At 38.1% G+C, this 23,825-nt stretch overlaps 1 long non-coding RNA gene across 3 annotated transcripts in view; it reads right to left on the bottom strand.

Annotated features, from left to right (window-relative positions):
- Nucleotides 1–23,825, bottom strand: part of LOC124174006 — a 284,348-nt gene that overhangs the window by 55,269 nt on the left and 205,254 nt on the right. For all 3 annotated transcript variants that reach the window (XR_006868832.1, XR_006868833.1, XR_006868834.1), the window contains one exon: nt 23,327–23,400. This is a non-coding gene — a long non-coding RNA (uncharacterized LOC124174006). The remainder of the gene's footprint in view (nt 1–23,326; nt 23,401–23,825) is intronic.

Below are 23,825 nucleotides of genomic sequence, written 5' to 3'. Positions count from 1 at the left end.
GTCAATTGTGAATGTGGTTTAATACTCTGAAACGCGTCTTGCACATACAAAGCCTGTGAAAAAACTGAAATTCTCACGTAAAAAAGGCTTGGCTTGGTTTAAAACTCTAGCCCTTTGAATTCATTCGAAATATTCAGCCTTACTATAAATGAGATTCATTTTTACTTAGTTGTTTTTGCAATAGACTAGTGACCAGGCAAATTATTGTAAAGATCTTAAACACAACTAGTTTATTTACTACTTTAAGTCAATAGCAACAATCTCACATACGAAATGCTGTAAAAGTACTTAATCATGTTCATCGATTTGTGAAAGTTAATACGCACTTCCTCCGACTAAAACTACTGCTAGAAGATTGCGTAACAAATATTGTTTTGAATAAGATATATTTTGAAATGCAATTTAATTATTTACAAGTCTTCCTCGAATTATTATCTCTAAAGATAACTGCCCTAATGCTCGACTCAATTGTTTTTATATAATTCTATCTTACATGATACCATTCCTAATCATTTAAAATTGAATTTTATTGCGTATGAGTTTCTGATAGTACTACTTACTCTATTCTTCATTTGATGTAATTTAGCGATGATTTATGATATGTTTTTATTCTATAATTTCTTTCATTATTTGTACCATTACACCGAATCTGTGCTACCTGATCTTAATACAGATTGTATTTTGTATATTGGGTTCTTAACGCATACACATGGAAAATGCCAGGAGACAAAAGAAGATTTCAACTAGACTATATTTTAGTGAAGCAGAGGTTTAGAAACCAGATAAAGGACTGTAAAAGCTACCCGGGGGCAGATATCGACAGTGATCATAATCTAGTGATGATGAAATGCCATCTGAAAATCAAGAAATTGAAGAAATCAGCAAAAAACACCTGGCAATTAGAGAAAATTAAGGAGCCAAAAAATCAGCAGGCCTTTCAAGAAGTAGTGGAGCGCAAGATAGGACTAGATCAGTCTGAAAACTTAGTTGAGAATAACTGGACTACCATAAAAAGTGGATTTCAGGAGGCCGCTAGAGAAGTTCTAGGGATAAGAAAATGTGTTAAGAAAAAGCCATGGATCACGGATGAAATCCTAGACTTCATTGAAGAAAGGAGAAAGTATAAGAATACGAATAATGAGGAAGGACAGGCTTGCTACAAGAGAATAAGGAACGATATTTGCCGCCAAGCGAGGAAAGCCAGAGAAGCGTGGATGAGGAACATATGTGAGGACGTACAAAATAACCTCGTACAAGGGAAAGTGGAAGCGGCCTATAGAATAGTGAGGAACCATTTCAAGGAACGAAACACAAAATGTAATAGCATAAGGGACAGGAATGGAAACATTCTAATTGAAAACGAAGACAAAGCCGAGAGATGGAAGGAATACCTGGAGAAATTATACAACGGGAGCAAACTTAGCTCAAAAGTTATTGAAGAGGAAAGTGAAGTTGAAAAGGATAACATTGGCGCAAGCATCTTAAGATCGGAATTTGACGCTGCAGTAAGAGACCTGCGAAAGAACAAGGACCCAGGAATAGATGACATTCCAGCAGAGTTAAGAAAAAATGCAGGAGAAAAGGTGTTAACTCAACTGCATAAAACTATCTGCGATATGTACTCAACAGGAGATTTACCTAGTGACTTCGAGAAGAACATCATCATTCCCATACCCAAAAAGAAGAGAGCTGAGAAGTGCGAAGAATTTAGTACCATAATCTTGATGACACATGCGTCGAAGATTCTGACAAGAATCATTTACAGGAGAATTGAACGAAGAGCAGAAGAATTCCTGGATGAGGACCAATTCGGATTTAGGAAAAGCAGGGGCACAAGGGAAGCAATTTTGGCTCTTAGGATGATCATAGAGAAGAGAATGGAGAAAAACAAACCAACCTTCATAACATTTGTCGATTTAGAGAAGGCCTTCGATAACGTGGAATGGAATTCAATGCTTAGAATTTTGAAAGAAATCGGCGTACTCTATAATGATCGTAGAATTATTCATAGTTTGTATAAAACCAAGTAGCTGTGATCAAATGTGGAGAAGCGAGAATAAGAAAAGGGGTGAGGCAAGGTTGTGCGCTTTCCCCCTTAATTTTTAATGTTTACATAGAGAAAGCCATCAACGAAATCAAGCAGAAAGCTTCGGGTGTCAATATCCACGGAGAAAAAATTAGTATGCTGCGATTTGCTGTCGTGATAGCAGTCATAGCCGAGACAGAGAAGGATTTGAAGAAGACGTTGACAAACGGAAAGGACAATGGCCAGATATCAGCTGAAAATCAACAAAAAGAAGACTAAGATATTAGTTTGCAGCAAAAGAGAGGAGGCTAAAACAAACATCAACCTAGGACAGCATAAGCTTGAAGAGGTGAACGAGTTCTCTTACCTGGGAGGCCGAATTACCAGCGATGGTCGGAGCAAGAAAGAAATACACAGTAGAATAGCGCAGGCGAAGAGGGCTTTCTACAAAAAGAAGAATCTTCTTACAGATGAAAATACCAGCATAGAAGTAAGGAAACAATTCATCAGATGCTACATATGGAGTATGTTTCTCTATGGAAGCGAGGCTTGGACGTTGACAGCAGCAGAGAAGTCAAGAGTGGAAGCATTCGAAATGTGGTGCTACCGAAGAATGATGAAGATAAAATGGATTGAACGTGTGAGTAACCAGGAAGTGCTAAGGAGAGTGGGAGAAAAGAGAAGCCTCCTTAAAACATTAAGCAGAAGAAGGGACAACTTAGTTGGCCACATTTTGAGGCACGATGGTCTGATGAAGACAATCGTTGAAGGACAAGTGGAAGGGAAAAAGGGCAAGGGACGGCCCCGCATGAGTTATATAGGACAGGTTATAAAGGATGTAAAAGAGAATAAATATGTAGCTATGAAGAGATTAGCGGATAGGTGAGAGAAATGGAGAGCTGCGTCAAAGCGATCTTAGGATTGTTGACTAATGATGATGATGAACGCGTTCCTAAATTAATCAATGCGCAATCTCCACCAAACGAAGTCTTAGGAAGGAAACGCTGAGAATTAAGCATTCTCAAACATCGTTTCCAAAAGTAGTAATTAAAAATGAGTCGATCTGTAATCTAATGGCTTCACTTCTTCCATGGGAGATGACCTGAAAAGGATTTTTGATGGGAAGGAAGTAACCCATGAGGTACATTGATGGACCACTGTTGCGTGGGTTTCCGCTCAACTCCGGAAGAATGAAACCTTAGAGAATCCCCCACTAAAAATGTCTTTCCGGAAAGAAACTTTCCAGGGCCAAACAACTTCTGTCCTAAATGTGATCATTTCCAAAGCATACGACTAATTTGGAGAAATATCTAACTTCATTGATCTAGATAAACCTTCGGGGTTGAATCATTAAATGAATACCGGAATGAGAAAGCACGGCGGATTGTTATGTTTTATTGACTGGTCTCTTATCAAATATTTGTGAAGAGGGATCAAAATGGATACCGGTGATATCTCAGTTTATCATTTTAAGTTCACGCACAGCCTTCCAATGTAGTATAGATTGTTCTTTAGCCTTGGCCATTGCCAATGAAGCAAATACCACACACATAGCGACAAATAGGACGCCAGACTATTCACAGAATAAAAACGAAATCTAATACCAAAACTCAAGGGAACATAATACGTATCGTTTTTACAGCATTTTGAAATTGCAACGCCAAAGCAATGAGAACGAACTCACACTTAGAAAAATATCATACACCACATATTTTACGCCGAACATGGTTAATAACATTGAGGTTAAGGAAGATTTTGCGAGAGTTTTCCATCTCCTGCGAAAATAAAACTATCTTCCACAAGAGGCCAGCCATTTTGTCGTATATTGACACCTATCGAAGAAGACTTAACTCCTTTTAATTGGCTGAATTCGCGGTCTACAGCTTTAGAGAGTGGACGATTCAAAACATGTCAGGCTTTCGCTTTCCGAATGTCAAGCGGGTGAAAGGGACGATTATTCAAAGAGAGTGCACTCGGTGAAGATTTAGTGGGGTCTGTCGAAGTTTCACGCACGTGCCCGCATCCACGATCGTCAGGGGTGCCTCTCACTATAGCCAATCAATTATCCGCTCAACTTGCTACACTTGCAAGCAGGACTTACCTGTGCCCCTACCTCTCAATCCATTTAAAAACCGATCAATGACCCATTCAATTTAGAATGCAAGAACAATTGACAACTATATTCGTTCAAATTGAGTCAAAAGTGTCAATTCAATTAGTAAACTTAAGTAATACATTCGAAACTCTTTATTAGAGTAACCGTAGAGAAATAGAACAAATGACCAATTTCAGTAGAATATAGAGGATATCATTTGGTAATACCACTTGGTTCTAGGTGAAAAATGTTGAATAATAACATCAATAAAAAATATTTTCCTTCAATTTATTCTCATAACTGCACGTTATAAAATATATAAATTTATAAACTTTGGATATTTAAGAATTGAAAATGTGGGGAGAACATTTATCAAGAGCAAAAGCAAAGTGAAAATCGTCAGGATATTGAACTTACAAGAAAGAACTCATGTTAATTAATAGACAACCACTCATAGGTTTATAAGTTTGGCAATTTTATATGAAATTTACATGTCTAAAATTTAGCATCAAAATTGAACAGGAAAATTTAAAATGAGGCATCTAGGATACCAGTTTTACAAACGATCGTTGGAACGAAGGAACTTTGATGTGACTCAGAAGCCGTTTTGCAATTCGGCATGTATTTGGAACCTAATAATTGCATCGGTAGATGGTTGCTCCCGGGTGCTCAAGAATGGATTATGAGTTGTAACGAGATCAGTGAAATACGCTGAACGCAAAATGAAGCCAAAGATTATGTGTCGTAAAAATCAGTACTTGCATGGTAGAAACTCCTATTATACTCGTAGTATAGTACCGGAATATATAGACATTTGCAGTGATGCGTAAATACCTGTAGAGCTCCATGAAAGCTATACTATTCCTTAATAAATCAACACTTTCCTAGTTTCCTTACAAATAGGCCCTTTTTTCTCGGAGTAGCTTCCTAGAATACCATTACTAACAGCCGCTCCTCTTAGGCCTCTGCCTTTGTTTATCATCAAAAGAGAAGATAAAATGCCTTCAATTAGAAGTTTTGACTTAAATATTCTCAAAGACGCTAGAACTCAGGTGCACCTAAGGAAATAATGGAAAGCCCCTTTATAGTTATTATAGCACTCCCCTGAAACACTTTAATCCAGCAGATCCCGACACTTATTTTGTCATTAAATAAAGAGATTTTAAAGCATGATATTCCGTGGTGTTTGCTAAAGGATTAAGATTTCGACGTAGAGACCTTATTCATCCATATTTTTCGATATTATCTTCCAAAATTAATCTTAAAAATACTTATAAATAGAGACCATCAAGTAATTTAATGGAATACTTGTTTTGTATTGCATCAAATGATTGCCTTTCCAGGAGTTTCGGGTTAAATTAATTTTTTTAATAGGGAGGGAGAATCTTCGGTTCATAAAATTTATTACCAAAGGTCCGCTTTAAGGATCACATCTGCGGGCAACAGGGAGCGTAATATGAATGATATGATATTATATATTGGCACCCACAATAACTTCAGGGTAAAAGTTGTCATTCATTTCCAAAAAAAGTACTCGAGGACGTGAGGAATTACCCAAACCTACAGGCCGAGAATTTAAAAGCGCAAACGTGATTCGGTAGAACTGGATGCAGATTGACATTCACCTGAAAATATAATCCAATATTATATTTTATAAGTTAACCTCCAAATTTCGGTATAACTGCTTCTGGAAAAGGTATTGACCCAGAAATACAGGGGATTAAGAATTTATCTGAAATGTAGTCTTCAAAGCAATATTCATAAACATGTATTCACAATCGGCATTAAAAAATTTAAGCGAAAAATTTCCCCTAATATCTAAAGAATAGAGGTGATTATTTACATAAATAACACCACTACATATCTCGGGAACTGTTAGCTCTTAACATCATGTATTTTTAAGTGGGGCTTGTTTTAATTTGATAACAACAAAAAACGACGCGGCATTGAAAAAAAACTATTACGTATAACAGTGATGAAATATCGATATAAAGGTGTAAGTAATTCCAGCTCTTCAATCATTTACACTTCGTCTAAGTGGTAATTATAGATTTTATCTGATAAGAAGTAAAAGAAATATTTTTCTGTTACAATAGTCGAGCTTGTACAAACCTGAAGTCCAAAGTGAGAAATCAGGATGATCATCCCTGACGGAAACAGCATGTATGAAAAGTGTAAAAACTTTAGACCATCGAAAAAAAAGAAAATCATAGTTTTACGGTCAAAGTCATTCTCCTTAGGACAAATAGCACATGATAGATAAAAAGAGCAGCTATAAGAAGAGGGGAGGATATGAGAGTGGCGGCCTAAGGGGTAAAAAGTTGTGGTGCTGATTGAAGAGTTCCCGGGCCTAAAAGGGAGAAAATTTTCCCCAAGAAAGAATTCTCGTGAGAGATGGCTCAAGGAAAGAAATACCCCCTTATTTAATAGTAAGGTTGTCATACATCCGTGGATTATTCCGTAGCGAGCTCCACCCTAAAAATTTCCAAACCAACATTCGCACTGAAATTTTTAGCGGCATGATAAAGCGATAATAAATGACTGAAGTAATATAACCACTTGAAAAATTGAGTATCTTCATATGGCCGAAAACATGCTTTCCGACATGCAGGTGGATTATACAAGATGCGGTCGTTCACTCAGACCAGAAATCGCAATTTCTTAAAAGAAAACGGTTCAAAGAATGGTAGCAAAAGTTTACGCGAAAAACACATTCATTTTTCAAAAACTTCTTCCTTTTTCAAGTTAAAAAAATACTAGAAAGTGGCCTCCCATTTTTAGTGAGTTGGTGACGTAATTTTCAAAGTTCCGCCTCAGCGGCGTAACTCGGACTTGTCTTTAGTAAAGCATGGATCAGATTGAATAGCTCACCAACCCGGATACCTGAACAAGCCTGTTATATATATTCGTTAAATACGCAAATCAATAACAAATTTCAATAAATTAGAAATGTCAAATTAAAGATTAAAGAGTTAATTAATGTATTTATTGGCAGTAGGATTGCAGTGATACGATTTGTTTTTAACTTTTAAGGTTCGGGGGTGATCTATCCCGAATATTCAAGCCACTGTTACACCTCAAGCAAACTTTTTAAGTGCACGGGACACAAGGTTTTGGAATTAGAGGGCAGACCTCTTCTGCAATTTCCCCTTTCTCCCTCCACCCTCCCGAATTTTCCCGAAATCAATCATGCGCAGTTCCTAAGACGTGAGTCGACTCGATAAATCTATTTAAATTCTTCCCTTTATCTCCCTTTCTCTTCCCGGTGGTTGCAAAACGAAGGCTTCGTGGATTCAAAATTATAGGAGGTAGGGAAGCGCTGGGTGGGGGTTGGGGATGAGGGATAAGGACATGGCCCGAGGAAGGAAGAGAATGGAAAAGAAGAAGATATAATGATTTCTTACTTCTACGGCGGATTTTCCCATTCGAGAATCCCTCGGAATTCTGCACGGGGTTAGACCTTCCCATTCCTCCGCAGATATGGGGCTACCTTCTCCATAACCGTACATTTCGTGGCTACCTGAGGGCGATGGGGTGCACACCAGAGTCGCGGATCAAATGAATAACGCGAATAGCTTAAGCCAGGAGGAAAACCTAAGCTATATATCATCAACGGGAATGCGAAAGGGAGAGTAGAAGAGGCACGGGAATCACTAGAGCATAATTCACAGAAATGAGTTCCTAACTTATCCCCCATATGCCATCTGAGCATGTTCCCCTAAAGCCTGCCGCTAGGTCAAGGACAACGTAAGAACCAAGGTCCTGAACTTGGATGCCTTGAAGCAGAAATAAATAAATTTGCCATTTTTCTCAGGAACAGACGATGTATTTCACAGAACAGCGACTGAATATATTCTGATTTAAAAACTATTAGAAAAAATATTGAATTTGTAAATTTATGCAGCTAAAAAAAGCTACAGAACACATAGAGAGTTTAACCTCCTGGGATAGCTGGAGCAATTTTATCACTCAGACGAATTCGTCAAAATTAAGAAAAATAACACAACCGACTGAATTGCATACTTTCTGAGTTAAATTCACAACCAAAATATTGAGATCCAAATTTATGCGGTACCTAAAGACAATGTTATGAGAAAGACTGTCGTGAATAAAAGCACGCGTCACAAAATTTTCGCTTGATAAAAGCACGCTTACTAAAATGTTTGAAAAGATGTTTTCTATTCTTCGTTTACTTTCGAGATTCAATAAATATTTTCCATGAATTTTGCCAGTGGTAAAAATAATGGTAGGAGAGTTAAATAGGAGATTCATAAAGATAGAAGCCATTAGAACAAGCCATTAATTACCAGCTACTGGGAATTTGTGACTTTTCGATTATGACTCCAAATATTACGTAACAAGTTACGTAAGTTACCAGTAGTATCACCAGTGAGAAGTGATTTGGTCTGAATTCCAAGTCTCCAAACTCCAACAACCAAGTCCAAAAACTCTTTGAAGTTTTTACTAAACTTTCTAAAATAAGCAAAGGCAACTAAAAAATGAGGAACATACGTTTTCCCTAGCATTAGCACCTTAGCATCCCATAAAAAGGTGCGGAGCAAAAAAGTGCCATTCAGAATCAAAAGAGAATAATTAGTAACATCTAGAGTAGTGATAAAAAATCTAAGATCTTAAACGAATGGACATGAATAGGAATATCTTTTTAATCGAATGCACATGTAAGTAGTTTATTCGATAGTTTTTGACACCTGAGACCATTAATAAACTTCAATTCCTTAATTAATATCCGGTTTTGGAGGTAGAAATTGCCCTGATCAAAACTGAAAATTCTCTCAAAATTCGTTCCGGCATCACACTTATCTGACGCAGGGACATGCTACCTGGGATGGCATTCCTGGGCGAATTCTCTGTTTCTCACCCCATCACGTCTACATGTCGTGCACAGAAATCCAGCCAATTCGCTATCAGGCTGGGAGTACTCTCGTCCTTCCCGGAAACGAATGAGGCAGCGATACACGAGATTCGTGCGAGAAGACCCCACAGGAGAAACATCAGACGCTTCCTCTCTGCAGTAACGAAAAATGATATTCTCGCCCTCTTTTCTCATTCTGGAAAGACGGTGTTTTTCCTCTGCTAAGCAGAACTAGGAATATGAGTTTTCCCTCAGTGGCAAAGTCGCTATTTTCAATTCTTCCCTCACTCGCTTCGAAGCTGGAAGATTCCTTTAATGAGCCGCTTCATTTGTAATCTCTAAAATATCTTATTTCCACAAACCCAGTCACCGAAAATCGTTTACCTCCCAAAAATCATAAAGAAATGTCCAGGAAGTTTAAGAAATCATCACAAACGTACGTAAAATTACCATTCCTGCCAGCTAAAGCATCAAATGGCAAAATATTATCTCCCCAGTCTCAAAAATAAAATAGACCCCATTTGATTTTTTTTATTTCCCCTCAACGTTATATCTTATAATCATTCCTCGTCTGCATTTCTCGTATAAATTTTAACTTTATTAAAAGTAAAAAATGTGGAGTGTCAAATGACAAGATTATGGATGGCAAACCGGAATTTGTTTTTCCTCAATCTTGCCCAAAAATCATTAAATTTACTTATTATTTTGTGAATAACGTTGGAATACCATATAGGAGGAACAACTTGAAAATTTGAGTGAGGCAAAAAGATGTTTTATAAAAACCCGAAGAAAAATATTAGGAGGTAACTCGTTCTAAGAATTTCGAAAATGTAATGGTCCGTGGAAAAGGAAATAATATTAAGCCAACAGGCAGTTTGGGCTATGTGATAAAGAAGATGATATGGGACACGAACAAAGTTAGAGGCTAGAGTTGTGGAAAGGAGTTATGGATACTATATGGCATTATCTTATAGAGAAGTTCGTTTCAATAAAAGATTCCTTGCAATCATTCAGCCGAAGGTCTGTTTAGTTTTTTCTTCTTGCGTTTCTGGAATTAATATACAACATATTTACCATTGTTTAGAGAACAGAATCCGACCCTTGAGGCATCAAGGGGCAAGATTTTGAACGTACGTACCCGCTAATTTTTTTACTAGTTCAACATGGTTGAAATGATAACGCTTGTAACAATGTTTTATTCATTTATGAATTTTCAAGTGGCTTGAATCACAGCAGCGGCTTGAAGCCACATAATTATCTTTACTAGAAGATTGTACATGTACAGGTCACGTACACGAAAGGTGTTAAATGACCTACTTGGTTGAGATGAAGCAATATTCTTATACATATTTCACCGAGCTTCATTTTTAACCGGTTGGTATAGTTCTTACCAAATGGTAAGAATTCTGCTTAAGATATCTTATATTAATAACTGCTAAATTAACCACAGATGCCATTAAAATCTCGAAAACGTTTCGCATGGCTACAAAATCAAATAATTGCAAAATGAGCACAAGACTAGCCTATGCTCCTGCGGACACTGAAACAACTCGTAGGAAATGGAACTCCTGTAAGCGTAATGTTCCGTAGCGAAAAACTTCACAGCTAGAACACGGAGTATGCAAGGGGCAAGGCGAGGTGGAATTTGAAGGATAACTTGCAGAGGCCACCTCGGTGAAACGAAAAAAAGCCAGCACTACGTGCGCCGAATTAGAGCTGGCAAAGAATTTCTCCCTTATCTGTCTCCAAAAGAGGAAATGGCAAGGCCCAGACCACGCTCTTCAGCTTCCACGAAACGCAGGAAAATAATTTGCTACCCCAAAATGACGACAGTAAATTCGTGTCTTCAAAGGTCTTCCCTTATCGGGGTCTTGCTCCCGCATTTCTCACCGCCTCACCAGAAGTAGCATGGAGGAGAACGAGAGGATGTTCCCTCCTTTCCTCCCAAGTATTCCACCTCCGTCCTTTTATTTGACGATTTATTAGAACATTAATCTCTCCAGTCAGCAACTACTTCCATTCTTTGCGGCTACAGCTCCTCCAGCCGTTAGCTCTTGCGGTTGTCTACCAGTGGCGAATTCTCTTTTTGGCTGTAGTTTCTCCAACCAGTCTAATTTGATTCAAATGGTACGTCGTGCCAGAGTGATGCGTCGGTTCTGGCTCGTCAGCAAAAGAAAACTTTTCACTTCAAGCTCTATAAATTTCCCTGTAAAAATGCGATTAAAGTCATTGAATGTGGTGTTATGATGCATGGAAACGACACATGAATTGTGGGACTAATAGAAGGAAAAAGACTAATAAGCTTTTTGAAATTGGTGCTATCGATAAATTTCCACTACAGCTAGGAAGATCAAACGATGGCTGAAGTTTTATTAAGGAAATTGAATGAAAAGCGGAGGCTATGGATATATAAATACGAACACGGGAAAAATTAATTGGTCATATTGATGACGAAGGAAGGGTTCTCGGGTTCCTCGCCGGGTACATTTTTTGAGTTTTCTTCTAAAGCGATTCGAAGGAATATCCTGCTATCGCCTTCAGAGTAATAGAGCGGCTAGAAAATTATCCGGTTTATTGGGAATGGATCTCTCATGCAAACGCCTGCAAAAGCATGAGAGATGCATCCGTTTTTTCCATACAGAAAAGCCTGCGGCGGCTTGATTTCGGAAAGGCCATGAACTTTTGAGAGACGACCATTCCCTGCAAAGTGAAAAACTACTGGGATCGAGTGGCGAGAGAAGATTTAAAAACCCGATCCCGATGGAAACCCAGAAGACTCGAGAGGAACATAGCCTGAGCAACGCATGGAAATCAAATATAAAATAACTCGGAGTAAAGGGCAAACGAAACTCCTAGATAACAGACCAATCAGAACCCACTTGACCATGGATCTTTTCTGTATAAACCGGAGAATTATATGGCTGATCCATCATATGGAATGGCAGACTACGCTCTCGAAACTTGACAAGTGTAGTCCATCCATGTACCGAAGGGAAACCTGAAAACTCTTCCTACAATCAATTAATTGGGAAAGCCTGAGATTATTTGGTATCGAGGAAGACCTAGGTTGGAGTATTGGATAAAAATAATGAAGTGATGCGGAGGATTTTCCGAAATAAAGTGGTTGACATAAGATAGAGGAGGACGGTTGTCGGCGCCAACTTAACCTGAGGGATTAAAAACAGCAGACGAAGAAGATTCCTGACGCAACGATGACTTAAAATGAATCCAGTCTCATGCGTTTTCTCCAGATACTACTTGCGACGGGTCTAGGCTAGTATGGCAGCAAATACATCCCGCCCTGTGGGACTGAGTTCACATCTTGGTGGTGGTAGAGGCTACTCACAGTACAACACTTCGCCTTTCATAGGATTGTGGGTTGTATTCTTGATTTTCTTAATTAATAAGAGGTCGGTGATTCCAACACAAGGATTCATTTCCTGGATAAGAGAATTTTTGAGCGACCGCGTCCAAAGAGTAGTATTAGACGGTGCAGTCTCCAATGAGGTTAGAGTCACTTCTGACGTTCCTCAGGGTAGCGTCATAGGCCCACTCCTATTCCTTCTTTATATAAACGGCATTGGCGAAGTAGTACACAGTAAGTTACGATTATTTGCAGACGACGCTGTAGTTTACAGAGAAATCCGTTCCAGCAAAGATATAGATGAACTAACGAATGACCTTGCTGCTTTCAAAGCTTGGTGCGATGCTTGGCAGTTAGAATTAAATTTGAAAAAATGCGTCGTAATGAATTTCTGGAAGAAGAACAACTCCCTACCACGTAGCTATATAATTCAGGGTACCCAATTAGAGACAGTTGAATCCGTGAAACATCTAGGAGTTCGACTCAATAATGATCTATAGTGGAATAAACATACTCGAGAAATAACCGGTCAAGCTAATCGTAAAATGGGTTTTGTTAAAAGAATATTAGGAAAGTGCGACGACAAAGTGAGAGAAAGTAGCTACTTTTCCCTCGTTAGACCACATTTGGAATACGCTGCCAGTGTTTGGGACCCTCATGAAAAAGGCTTAATAACAGAGTTAGAACGCGTGCAAAGAAGAGCTGCCAGGTATGTGAAAGGTCGTTACGATAGTCTTGTTAGTGTAACTGACCTCTTAGATAAACTCGGATGGGAATCTCTGTCGGACCGTAGGTTGAAAAATAGACTAAACCTTTTAGATAAATTCAAGAGCAGTGTCTTTTCTGACGAAGTTAACCATATCTTACGGACGCCAACATACTACGGAAGATCAGATCATATGAATAAAATAAGAGAGATAGATTGTAGAACAGACAGATTCCGAATGTCATTTATTCCACGATCAATAAGAGATAATAACGGCTGCGGTAGAACTCGTAAGTAGATTGCATGACTTGCAGTGTAGCCTGCTAACATATGTAAAAATTAATGCATGTTTCTTAATTCAATTATTATTTCTAACAGCATATAGTAGTATAGTTTGTCAGTATACGGGACGTTTTTTTAGACGGTGTGGTGTGCATCTGGGAGTCCAAATGCATGCTGCATGCTAGTGATTGATTACCCCCTGCCAAACACCCTAGAGGTGTCTCGCAGGGTATTATGTAGTTGTAGATTGCATCCATCCCAACTCTCCCGTAAGGCTCAAGTCGTCCACGCTATTAATTGTCCGTCACATAGGTTTTCTAGAGTAACCATCTTTCAATAAATTCCTTTCTTATAGTCAGTATAACGATTTTTATCAGCCTCCAATAAGGTCAAAAACAACATGGCATATTCAACAATCCGCCCTACAATTTAAACAAAGTTTTTGCAACAAAACATGGACAAGTTGCATTTCTTCAAACGCAACCCCACCAATACATCAAACATATTAATATAAAAGGGTTTATAGTAAGAGGTAGCACAAGACCATGAAAAACCCTCAGGTTTATTATTTAACTAACTAAACTCAATAGCGAACAGAGATAATCAAATAGTACCATGCTATGCCACAAAAGCATGCATCGTTTCAACTTAACGATGCCACTCACATGTATTCCTTACATCATCTGCATATTCCCTCGATACCTCTCACTAAGCCTTCATCTTAATTACGCCTTTCCTCGATTCTAATTACACTCCCCTCTTCAGTCAACTCCTTTATTTATAATGTAGCTATTTCACAGCCAAGTCATATCCCACCTATCAGTAAATAAAATATTTCAACTTCCTGTTTTGAGCCTTTTCTCTATGATTTTTATGTTGTTATTGAATTTTTTCCTCTTAATTAAATAAATAAATATCATAAGTACCAGGGGAGCCGCGCCTCTGGAGTCTGGTGCTAAAGAAAAAGTTACATTTAATTGGAATATAGCCACAGAAATATTCTCCGTGAGAATGTAGTTAACATGTTACAAGAGTAAATCTCTTTTTATTGTTTGCACCGAAAAATAAAACATTCTTAAATATATACGGGTTACAGAGGAAAATCCTGTTTTAAGCAAAGTACAGTATAAGTATGTGAGTTTTTTTTGGATGAAGGATGCTAAGAATTTTTTCCTACACGCATCTGCGCCAAATGGAAATGCGTAAAATAAACAACCGGAAATGTACCATATTTCCCGGAGCAACATGCGGTTTCCCCCGGAACTAGATAATTCTGATTTACGGCCAGCGTTTGCTAGCGGATAAGACTTGCTTGCGTAGATACTTCTTTTTATTTGCGGATGATAAGAACGCACAATACCGGCTTCAAATTGAAAAATATAATATCTTTTCAAAACAGAAAAAAATTCGGCTGGCAGCTCCTAAGTAGAATAAATTTGGCCCATTGGAAAGTTGATAAACCACCTGAAACACTTCCTTTCAATTTCCAAAAACGCATTAACTCACGCACCCAAAAACCCACGTAAGTAAAGTTATATCATGTACCAAAGTATTATAACGAGCGCCTTGACAACGGCACAGTTGTTTAAAATGAGTTTTAATTCAATATTCACAAGAAAGAGGAAAACCGAACGAACTTCTCAAAACACGTAAAAAATCATTTGGTTATAACACCTTTTATGTGAAATAAAATTCCAGCAAATTTTGAGCTCCAAAATGTTTCCTGAGCATGCACTTCCAGCACCAAAAGAACAAATACATTTGGGCAGCTCTTGCACCACAAGCTTGCGTTTTGAAAACTTCATGCACACCAATGTTTCACGGATAAATATCTATAAGATGATTGTTACTCTCTTTTATAGATGCAAATGCATGATTGCAGGCATAAGGTAGACATTTGTAAAAAGATAGAGAATATCTTCTTCTTAAATCAATTGTTGAAAAGAAAATAACAGTGTGCACCGATTATATGCAAAATATAAATCGTAATTATGGTGAATCAAACATTTCTATAGACTAGATTTTTTTACAAAGTTCATTTTTACTGAAGGGAAGACGATCTTTGAAAGAAAATACGATCTTTCCCATGATTTAAGGAAATAATTCAACAGAACTACCCGTATATTTTTAAACGCTAACCTCTTGTGAAGAAGGATGGTTCCGCAATTTCTTGAGTATTCCTGCATATGAAAATAGCCACAGAGAATATCCGTAGTACTTAATGCCATAAATTTATCACACAAGTATATTCATATCAAGGATCGCTAAAACACGTAATAACACGCTGAATAAGTCAGTCGATTCACATATCGCTCTATCGTCCTGGTTATGATGGAAAGTGATCAAAAATGGAGTGGTAGCATTAAGATCACAAAAGCTCACACTGGATGGAGCGGGTCAGCACTGATACTGGGAACAACATTTACACACGTTCAACGGTGTACTAACGCTTAAGTGCGAGATGGCCGTATTACTTACACCTCCGTCACTCACCTACGGAGAAGAAGACGATTGGCCAGTTGCTGAGTCCCGTGCCAATTAGTCCCCATCATGTATGCATTGGTTGCGATTCGACTCGCATCCAAGCGCTAAGAAAATGACCTTCGTGAATAATGGAAACGATTCAATTGAAAGAAAGGTTACGTGCAGGTACACATTCCAGCTTCCTTTTCGTTCCTGCACGATAACGTGATCTGCGTATGAACACTCCTTTGTTTAGTAAAAATAATTGAGCTCTAAAAGTATTCCCAGAAGGATAAAGCGCTCAATTATACCGCAAGTGCACTCCGAATAAAATAATACAAGTTATGAACTAAATAGCCATCACGCGAGGTCAAAATAATTAAAAATAATGAGAAAGATCAATAAACTTCAAAGGAATCGGTATCTGAATGAAATATTTGTTTCTACATTGAAGACAACTCGAGGAAAAAAGAATAAACAAAGCTAATACTATGGTTCTTCAAAATTTTGAGCAAATACTAATTGGAAATTTGACTATTGCTCCTGGATTATAATTCCGCAAATTATAAGATGCAATTAACATGGGCCTTTTTAGTTTTTTTCGGGAATATTTAATTCACCATCAGGAAACGAATAATTTCAAGTTTCAGCCAAATAATACTGCAGATAGTTTCCGACTTTAGTGCTTAAATCGCTCCGTAAAACATTGGACAAACATTCAAATTACTTCATTTATTGACTGCCTCATAAGCGTTGTGAAAATCCCAAGTTATAGACATCTGCAGTATGACATGAAGTAAAGTGACATTGCCTGTCTTTTAATGATGATTTTTCTGATGCTCAAATCAAAAAAGGCCTGCGTTATCACCTCATGCACTGATGAAAATTTTCTGATATTAAATACTGACATGTAGCGGAGAAAGGCTGAAGGATAACAAACAAGCATATCATAATTTTATTTCGGCGATAATTTGTAGCTGTAAACTGGTTGTAAATGAGAGTTCACCAGAATAATTTATGATCTTTATATATCTAAGTGTACAGATAACATACTGTAGTGATCTATATAGGGAGCAAAAGAACGACCAAGCAGAGGAGAGACTGTACCTAGATTGCTGATGTATACCGTCTGCAATAAAAATATAATGCTGTTGGAAAGGAACGTGAATGACATGTGTTCTACAAAATGAATATGACTACAATTAAATGACAAGTTATTAACCAAATAACCAAGAATTATTATTTCTTAACCCAGGAGGAAAAGACTCCGTTATGGTCTCAAATAACTGGTCCATTCTGGATGAATACGCCGCGCACTGGAAATTTCGCCTCAAAATTTCGGAGCAAAGATTTATTGAGGACATCCTTCGCGCGTCTGCCGAATGCATGCCTTGACAGCTTGGGTCAGTGATCGCTAGAAAGGAGGCGCTCATTGATTGATGAGTGAAACAGGTTATGTCCAAGGCGGCGTTCTCACACTCATCGATCACTATACTTCGCCATTTTTCAAATAGGGAGAAAAAAAAATAGGATGGATGACTTGCTCAGTTCGCATAATTTGCTTCATCTTCTAGCAAACGGTGGGAGAAATTTTGCGATTTGGGGGTTACAAAACACCGCGGTTCTTAAAACTTTAATAAATTCCACATATATAGAAGCCTTAAACATGCTATAATTAATTTCATTAGTGTTTTACCATCAACAGAAGATTATAATAAGAGCAGTTTAACTTTCAAATATGTTCTGAACATGCAAGTGTGGCTCCTACGGTTAATAATTGTTGCAATGGAAGAAAAATGGATCAATTTCGATCCAAAAATACAACATTCAGAATCAAAGAATGCGTATTGATCTACAAGGAAAATATTTACACATAGAAATCCTGCTTTAGTAAAATGATATAAACCCTTCATCATTTCTTTATTTGATTTCACACAAAACGTGAAATATATGAACAGTATATAGATAAGATGAAACATTTCAAATCCCTTCTTTACACTGCTATGAGCGATGATGCGATACCATAATTTCTACAAACTGCAATGAACCAAAAATCTTCATAATGAAATATAATTCGTCAATTCATCGGCAATCGTCATCGTAAATTGGTCGATCAAACTTAAAAAGAAAATAGTCATGGTTGAGTCGGATAATAACGACGGTGATCACTGCTGCAGTAATATCAATTTATAAACTAAGCTTATTCAGATAAGCTGAAGACATTCAACGATAGACTCTGAATTGTAGAATTTATCGATTTAGACGCAAAGTATTCAAAGCGTAAACGGCTCCATTACCGCACTACAGGAAGTAATTGCTCAGTGGAAGGTCGAACAGGCCGAATCACTGAATAATTCTCCCCACAAGTGCAGCACCTCAGCGCCCCCTGAACGGCAGACGTGATCGTGACACGGACACGGAAATGGAATCTCCCGTAAAGCCAAGGTGAATGAAAATTAACGACGCTGCCTGCGTAAAAGATTGGTTTTCGCGGGAAATTGAGGCTTAATCCCGGAATTTCAACGGCGCAATATCCATGCGCGTCGAAAAAAAAACCGAAAGCTTACGCGAGGAAACCGTGGACGGAGCGGAGAGGAGATTTAACTGCATTCAACCGCTGGAATCGTTGACGTATATACAGCCATCAGTCACTTAACAAATTAGAGCCTGAAATTGTGCTATGTGCATGTGGATGGATCAAATTTATGCGCAGAGTGCACAATCAAATGTGTACAATGAAGTCCCTCGCAATGCTTAAGAGTTTCACATAAAACATTTTAAATAAAGGGAACAGTAGAAAAAACAAAGTTCGTTGGCCGAGTATTTCAGATAGTAAAAGTGAACCTCAATTCTCTATGAATGTGAAATCAATCATAGTGGAATTTGAAATTGTAAATTATGTTTTTTAAATATATATATATATTTGATATCCCATTATTATTTTGCTTTTAAACCCAAATCTCCTTTTCGGCGGCCTTGTTTTTTTCTGGAATCAGGAGTGGTTGTCCTAGGGCACTATTTGTAGTCGTTAACATGGAAGGCTTCCTGAAGCGATCTATAAAAACGGCCCTCGGAGTGTAAAATTGTAAAACCAGTGGTATCTATGTGACGAGTTTTAGTGATAATCAAAGGAAGATAAACAAATTAAATGATAAAGAGATATCGTTAATGCCTACTTGTAATTATTATCACTTAAATTAAATAATTATTTGCCAAATCAAAATTTCACACCTCACACCTGAACCTCTCATAGGTGAATAAATTTACCACGATTTCACTCTTCTCTTGAGTTATCGATAGGATTTCACATCTCCTACCTGGAGATTTCGAAAGCGCATGAATTTACTTCGATTTCACTCTTTCCTTGAGTTACCGATCGCTCACGTTCAATTTGCAATTATTTTTTCTTGGCTGTTTGGATCTCTAGCACCTCACTAACGGTTCAAATCGAATAGCAGTTTAGTATTGCTGACATGCCTTGCTGTGCTCTGAAACGGGGTGTATGTATATATTGGCGGGCGCTGGAGAAGAGCCGCAGGGATGGAGGCGTGGGATGCTCGGCGAGTAATGTAAACATGGGGGAGGGAAAGCGGATGAAATACGCGTAAGCTTTAGGGAACGGGGAAACCTTAGGTGACGGTGGGCGGTGGCTCGGAAGGCAGGGCTGTGCAGTTGGCGGCCGATGAAGAGGAATGGGCGTGAAAGGACAGGAAGGGCTGGTGGAGGTTGTGTGTTGTGCTATCGGAGTGAGGGGTTTCAAGGCAAGGCTCTTTGGTGTGACGAGGGACCGCTTGGAGGAAAACGGCCGGTTAAGGGAAGAGCCACGTGTCTGTCGGGAGTTATAGAGATTTGGTGCAAGGGAATGAACGAAAGACATAAGGACCGGAGATGGATAGTAACATTCTTTCGCCGCAATAGCTTACACCATTTTACGCGCAAATTTCAAATTACGTGGAAGATAATTTTCAAATAATAGTGAGCGTCATGAGTTGGAAAATATTTTGCATTGATTGCTCCAAATATCTTCAGATAGGATTATGGCATATTATGGACGTTCTCTTAAAAATTAGTTTTGCGAACCTTTTTCGGTGATTAAAATATTACGTCTTTTATCGTATCACCAAACCATTTGAGTAATTAAATATTTACTTAACAATGATCATATCTTCATATCGCTTAAAGTTTCAGTTTCACGCTTATTGAATGAAATATTTTGTCACAAGACTCATCAGAATCATGTTCGATCCTTCACTTACACTGGAAAGGTTACACTGGTCCCTATACACTTGTTGAGTCAAATTCCCTTTTTACGCACTTGCGTAAATTCACCACAGCCGGAGAGGTGGTATATATACGCACCGGAGGTTGGACGAATCAAGGGTATAAAAGCCCGTTAAAATTGAGGATCGTCGTCGTCGTCAGAATCATGTTCGAGCGCCTCCCCTTGTACCATCTTTTTATATAATTGCCTTTGCTCCATCATATTTCTTAGTGCAAAATGAAGCACTCTTGAAGCATAAAGATTCTCTCCCCGAAATATTCAATGTAATGTTCCTCATGCAAGATCAGATTATTTTATAATTTTCACAGTCACTGAAGCACTACCACTAAAAATTCTCGATCTTCGACGTGGTCCAGGGAATGGAATCACCCCAATTGATGCTCAAAATATTAATAATCCTGCATATTAAACATTCATAATAAGTAATAGAATATGAAATAGCTGGCATGTAAGCTGATAAATTAATTAAAAGGTTGGAATATTTTGAAACTGCGGCGTTTTGGCATAAAAAGTACAAAAGACATTAAATGGCATATCTGATTTTATAATTTAACTGTCCATAAACTCAAAAACCATCCGTAGCTTCCGCATTGATCTCACTCCTCTTCATTGGAATCCGATTCTGTCTTCAAGAGTTTACAATGGAAGTTTAAAGTCGGAAGTGACTCGTGGGAAATGCACATCCCGGCAGTATTTCCGCTGTCTTTTTCATACCTTACTCAGCAAGTACTGCGACCCAGTTTGGCGAAAATAGGGGAGATTAATGTTTTTTATAATCCCGCGTCACTTTCAACACTACTTGCTATGTTGCTAGCTCTTTTTTATGTTGATGCTCTGTACCAATGTATTATATTGTTGATTATAACTTCTTATTCGGAATAACAGAAAGAGCATATTTTTTCTTTACAAAAAGCAATTGTGTTTTTATTGCTCGTTAAAGTTTGCGTAGTCCATCGCTACTATTAATAAGAACAAACATAATTAAAAAAGCGAGTGCACGATATTAAGATCATGATTCACCTCGAAAATCCCAGTTTTAATTATTAGAAAATTATATCTCAAGTTCATCGCTACGGCAACTCGAAGCAAAGTGAAAATCTTCTCCGCGATTATTCTCGTTCTTTTCGCCCCGCCTATCGCTTCAGTTCGGGTAACTTCGTTCTCTAAGTGAAATACTGTGACGTAGGCAATGAAGAATCCTCATAAGTCAATGGATAAGAGATAATTTCAGCGATCAACACACTGCCTCCGCAGTCAGAAACAATTGAAGAGCGCGAAGCACGTTGGTAAATTCAAATCATATTTCTAAAATATGTTATATTATCTTTTGTTTATTGCGTGAGACTATCAAATTGCTACATTAAATATTACTGTACAATATTGCTTATTCATTATTCAATCGCTTATTCGTTTTCCATAGATGAACATAAAACCGATCTCTTTGTTTTTCATCTTTTTCGTAGATGTAAACGATGAGTCCAAAAGTAACTCAGGTGAAACTTATGGGTTTATATTTTCAATTTTAACCTAACCCAGATGGCACAAAATAAGAGAGATACCCGTTTCTTATGGTTTACAAACGGAAGAAAATGATAAGAACCTTTTCGTCCGCTAAGGAACTTATAAAAGGCAAGGATAAAGTTTTAGGGAAGAACACTTAAGGAATACAGTGAAATATTCTCATATAAACATAATTTTCTGATGTTGGATGAACACCAAAGGCAGCATAACAGCGTACTACACATCTTATGCTGCCCAGAGCTCTGCCGGACGTAAATATAATGCCTAATAGTGAAATTAAGTGAGTCTTTATAAGAGCTGAACAACTGATGATAGATTTTCCTGTGCATAGAAAATATTTTGACAACTTCATGTGACTTGACTCTGAAGATGAAAACCATAGTATGCGAACCTTTTTCTTGTGTTGGAGAGAAAAAGAGTCATTTTGTCAGGAATCGATCTCATAACATTGAGATTTGTAGCTAGCCGTGCTATCCACAACACCACTACTTCATTTGCTAGAGAGCATGCTCTTATGTGAGAATATGCCGGTCACGAAGCACGAGCATAAGAATCGAAACAAATTTTCTCAGGCAGCCTAGCACATTTATAAGCTCAGAATAACAGCACTCCCGCGATAACACAATACGCTTGCCAGACAAAAGCTTCGCGGTTCATTCAAATGCAAACTCACTTTTAATCTCATCGATTGAATTACGTAGAACTGCATGAAGAGTAAAACAACACACAGGTTGTATGCCAAACATTGGAATAAAATCAAAAACATAACATAATAATGGTACATAACTGTAGTTAAATTACGAGTCGTTCTCTCATCAATTCTTTCGCCAAGTCGCTAGAACGACTTCACTATCTTAGCCAGCGAAATTCGCTCTTGGCGAATGTTTATACTCACTATATGCTCGCCAGACAGAACGAGAATAACTTTTTGTCACCGACGGGACGTAGCGAAGCTTTTCTGGCGGAACAGCTAGCGAATGAAAACGAGAATACGAATTCGGTCACCGTTTTCCAATATTTTCGACAAATCGCGTTGGCTATAGCCAGAAAGAACCCGAATCAGGCCACTGGTCTCACAGAAACCTGTAGCGTGAGCGATTCAGTTAGAGATAAAATGCTGAGGGGACACAGCTGGCCCTACTGTACCAGTAAGGAGTAATTGGAATAAAACCGGTGTGCTCAGTGCACATACGGGAAGTCCGAGGAAAACTCACATAATCCAGCACGTTCGTAAAGACAGGACAGGTGCTTTATCCTCACGAAAAATGTTTTTACACATGTTATAAGACAATGAAAATAAAATTCAGCCCAATATTGAAAAAAATTATATCCTTATTTACCTGAGTTTAGTGAGCGCAACTGTAAATTAATCAATTTAAATGATCAATATTAATATTTTTGCAAAATGTACTACACAAATAGGCCAAAGATAAAAGAAAAACTGCAAGAATAAGCTTTTTATGTGGTGTGAGAAATAATGGGTTGGTAGTCAGCTGAAGCCTTTGGACTCCCCCAAATGAAATCGAGAAGTAATGGGTTGGTAGTCAACCCTTTGGACTCCCCCAAATAAAAACGTCCAAGTGCAAACAGACCCGCGCTAAATGTAGGAATTACACAAACTGTGGTCTGGATTGGGCCCTATCCTACTCTATCCAAACCAATCTTCGAACCCAACGCGTAAAACCAGCAAATGAACTTAAAACACGGAACTCACCTCGACGATGAAGTAATCCACGCCTGAGGAGGATTCCACAAATACAACTGGATGCTCTCAACTCTCGCGGCAACCTGGAAGTAGAAATGAACGCTATAAAATTTCCTCCGGAAGCCCAGTGACATGGCGCCGTGGTTTCCCTTTCATCCACCGAGACGCTCACGCAATAACACGTCCCTAATCCGGTCGAGATAGGCAAAAACACTTTTCATTGATAGAGTGCTTAAATTGAAAGAATACTGCAAAGACGAAATAATGTGTGATTGATTCATGTACTTTGAATGACCAACATCACTGTTACGTATGCTTTTATATACCTATCCATTTTTTTAATGTGTTTCATGTTCAAGTTCATTTGTTGTTTGTTGCATTTGATTTTTGATTTTTTTAAGAGTTTTGTATTGAGTTGTTGCCTTGGTTACAGAGAAATCGACAAGGGATAGGGTGGAAGTGGCCATATTGATATGCAAGGGATAAAGAAAGATAAAATAGAGTTAAG

The sequence above is a fragment of the Ischnura elegans genome, chromosome 2, assembly GCF_921293095.1.
Source record: "Ischnura elegans chromosome 2, ioIscEleg1.1, whole genome shotgun sequence".
NCBI lineage: Eukaryota > Metazoa > Arthropoda > Insecta > Odonata > Coenagrionidae > Ischnura > Ischnura elegans.
The sequence above is the reverse complement of the archived record's forward strand: the minus strand, read 5'-3'. Positions and strand labels throughout refer to the sequence as shown.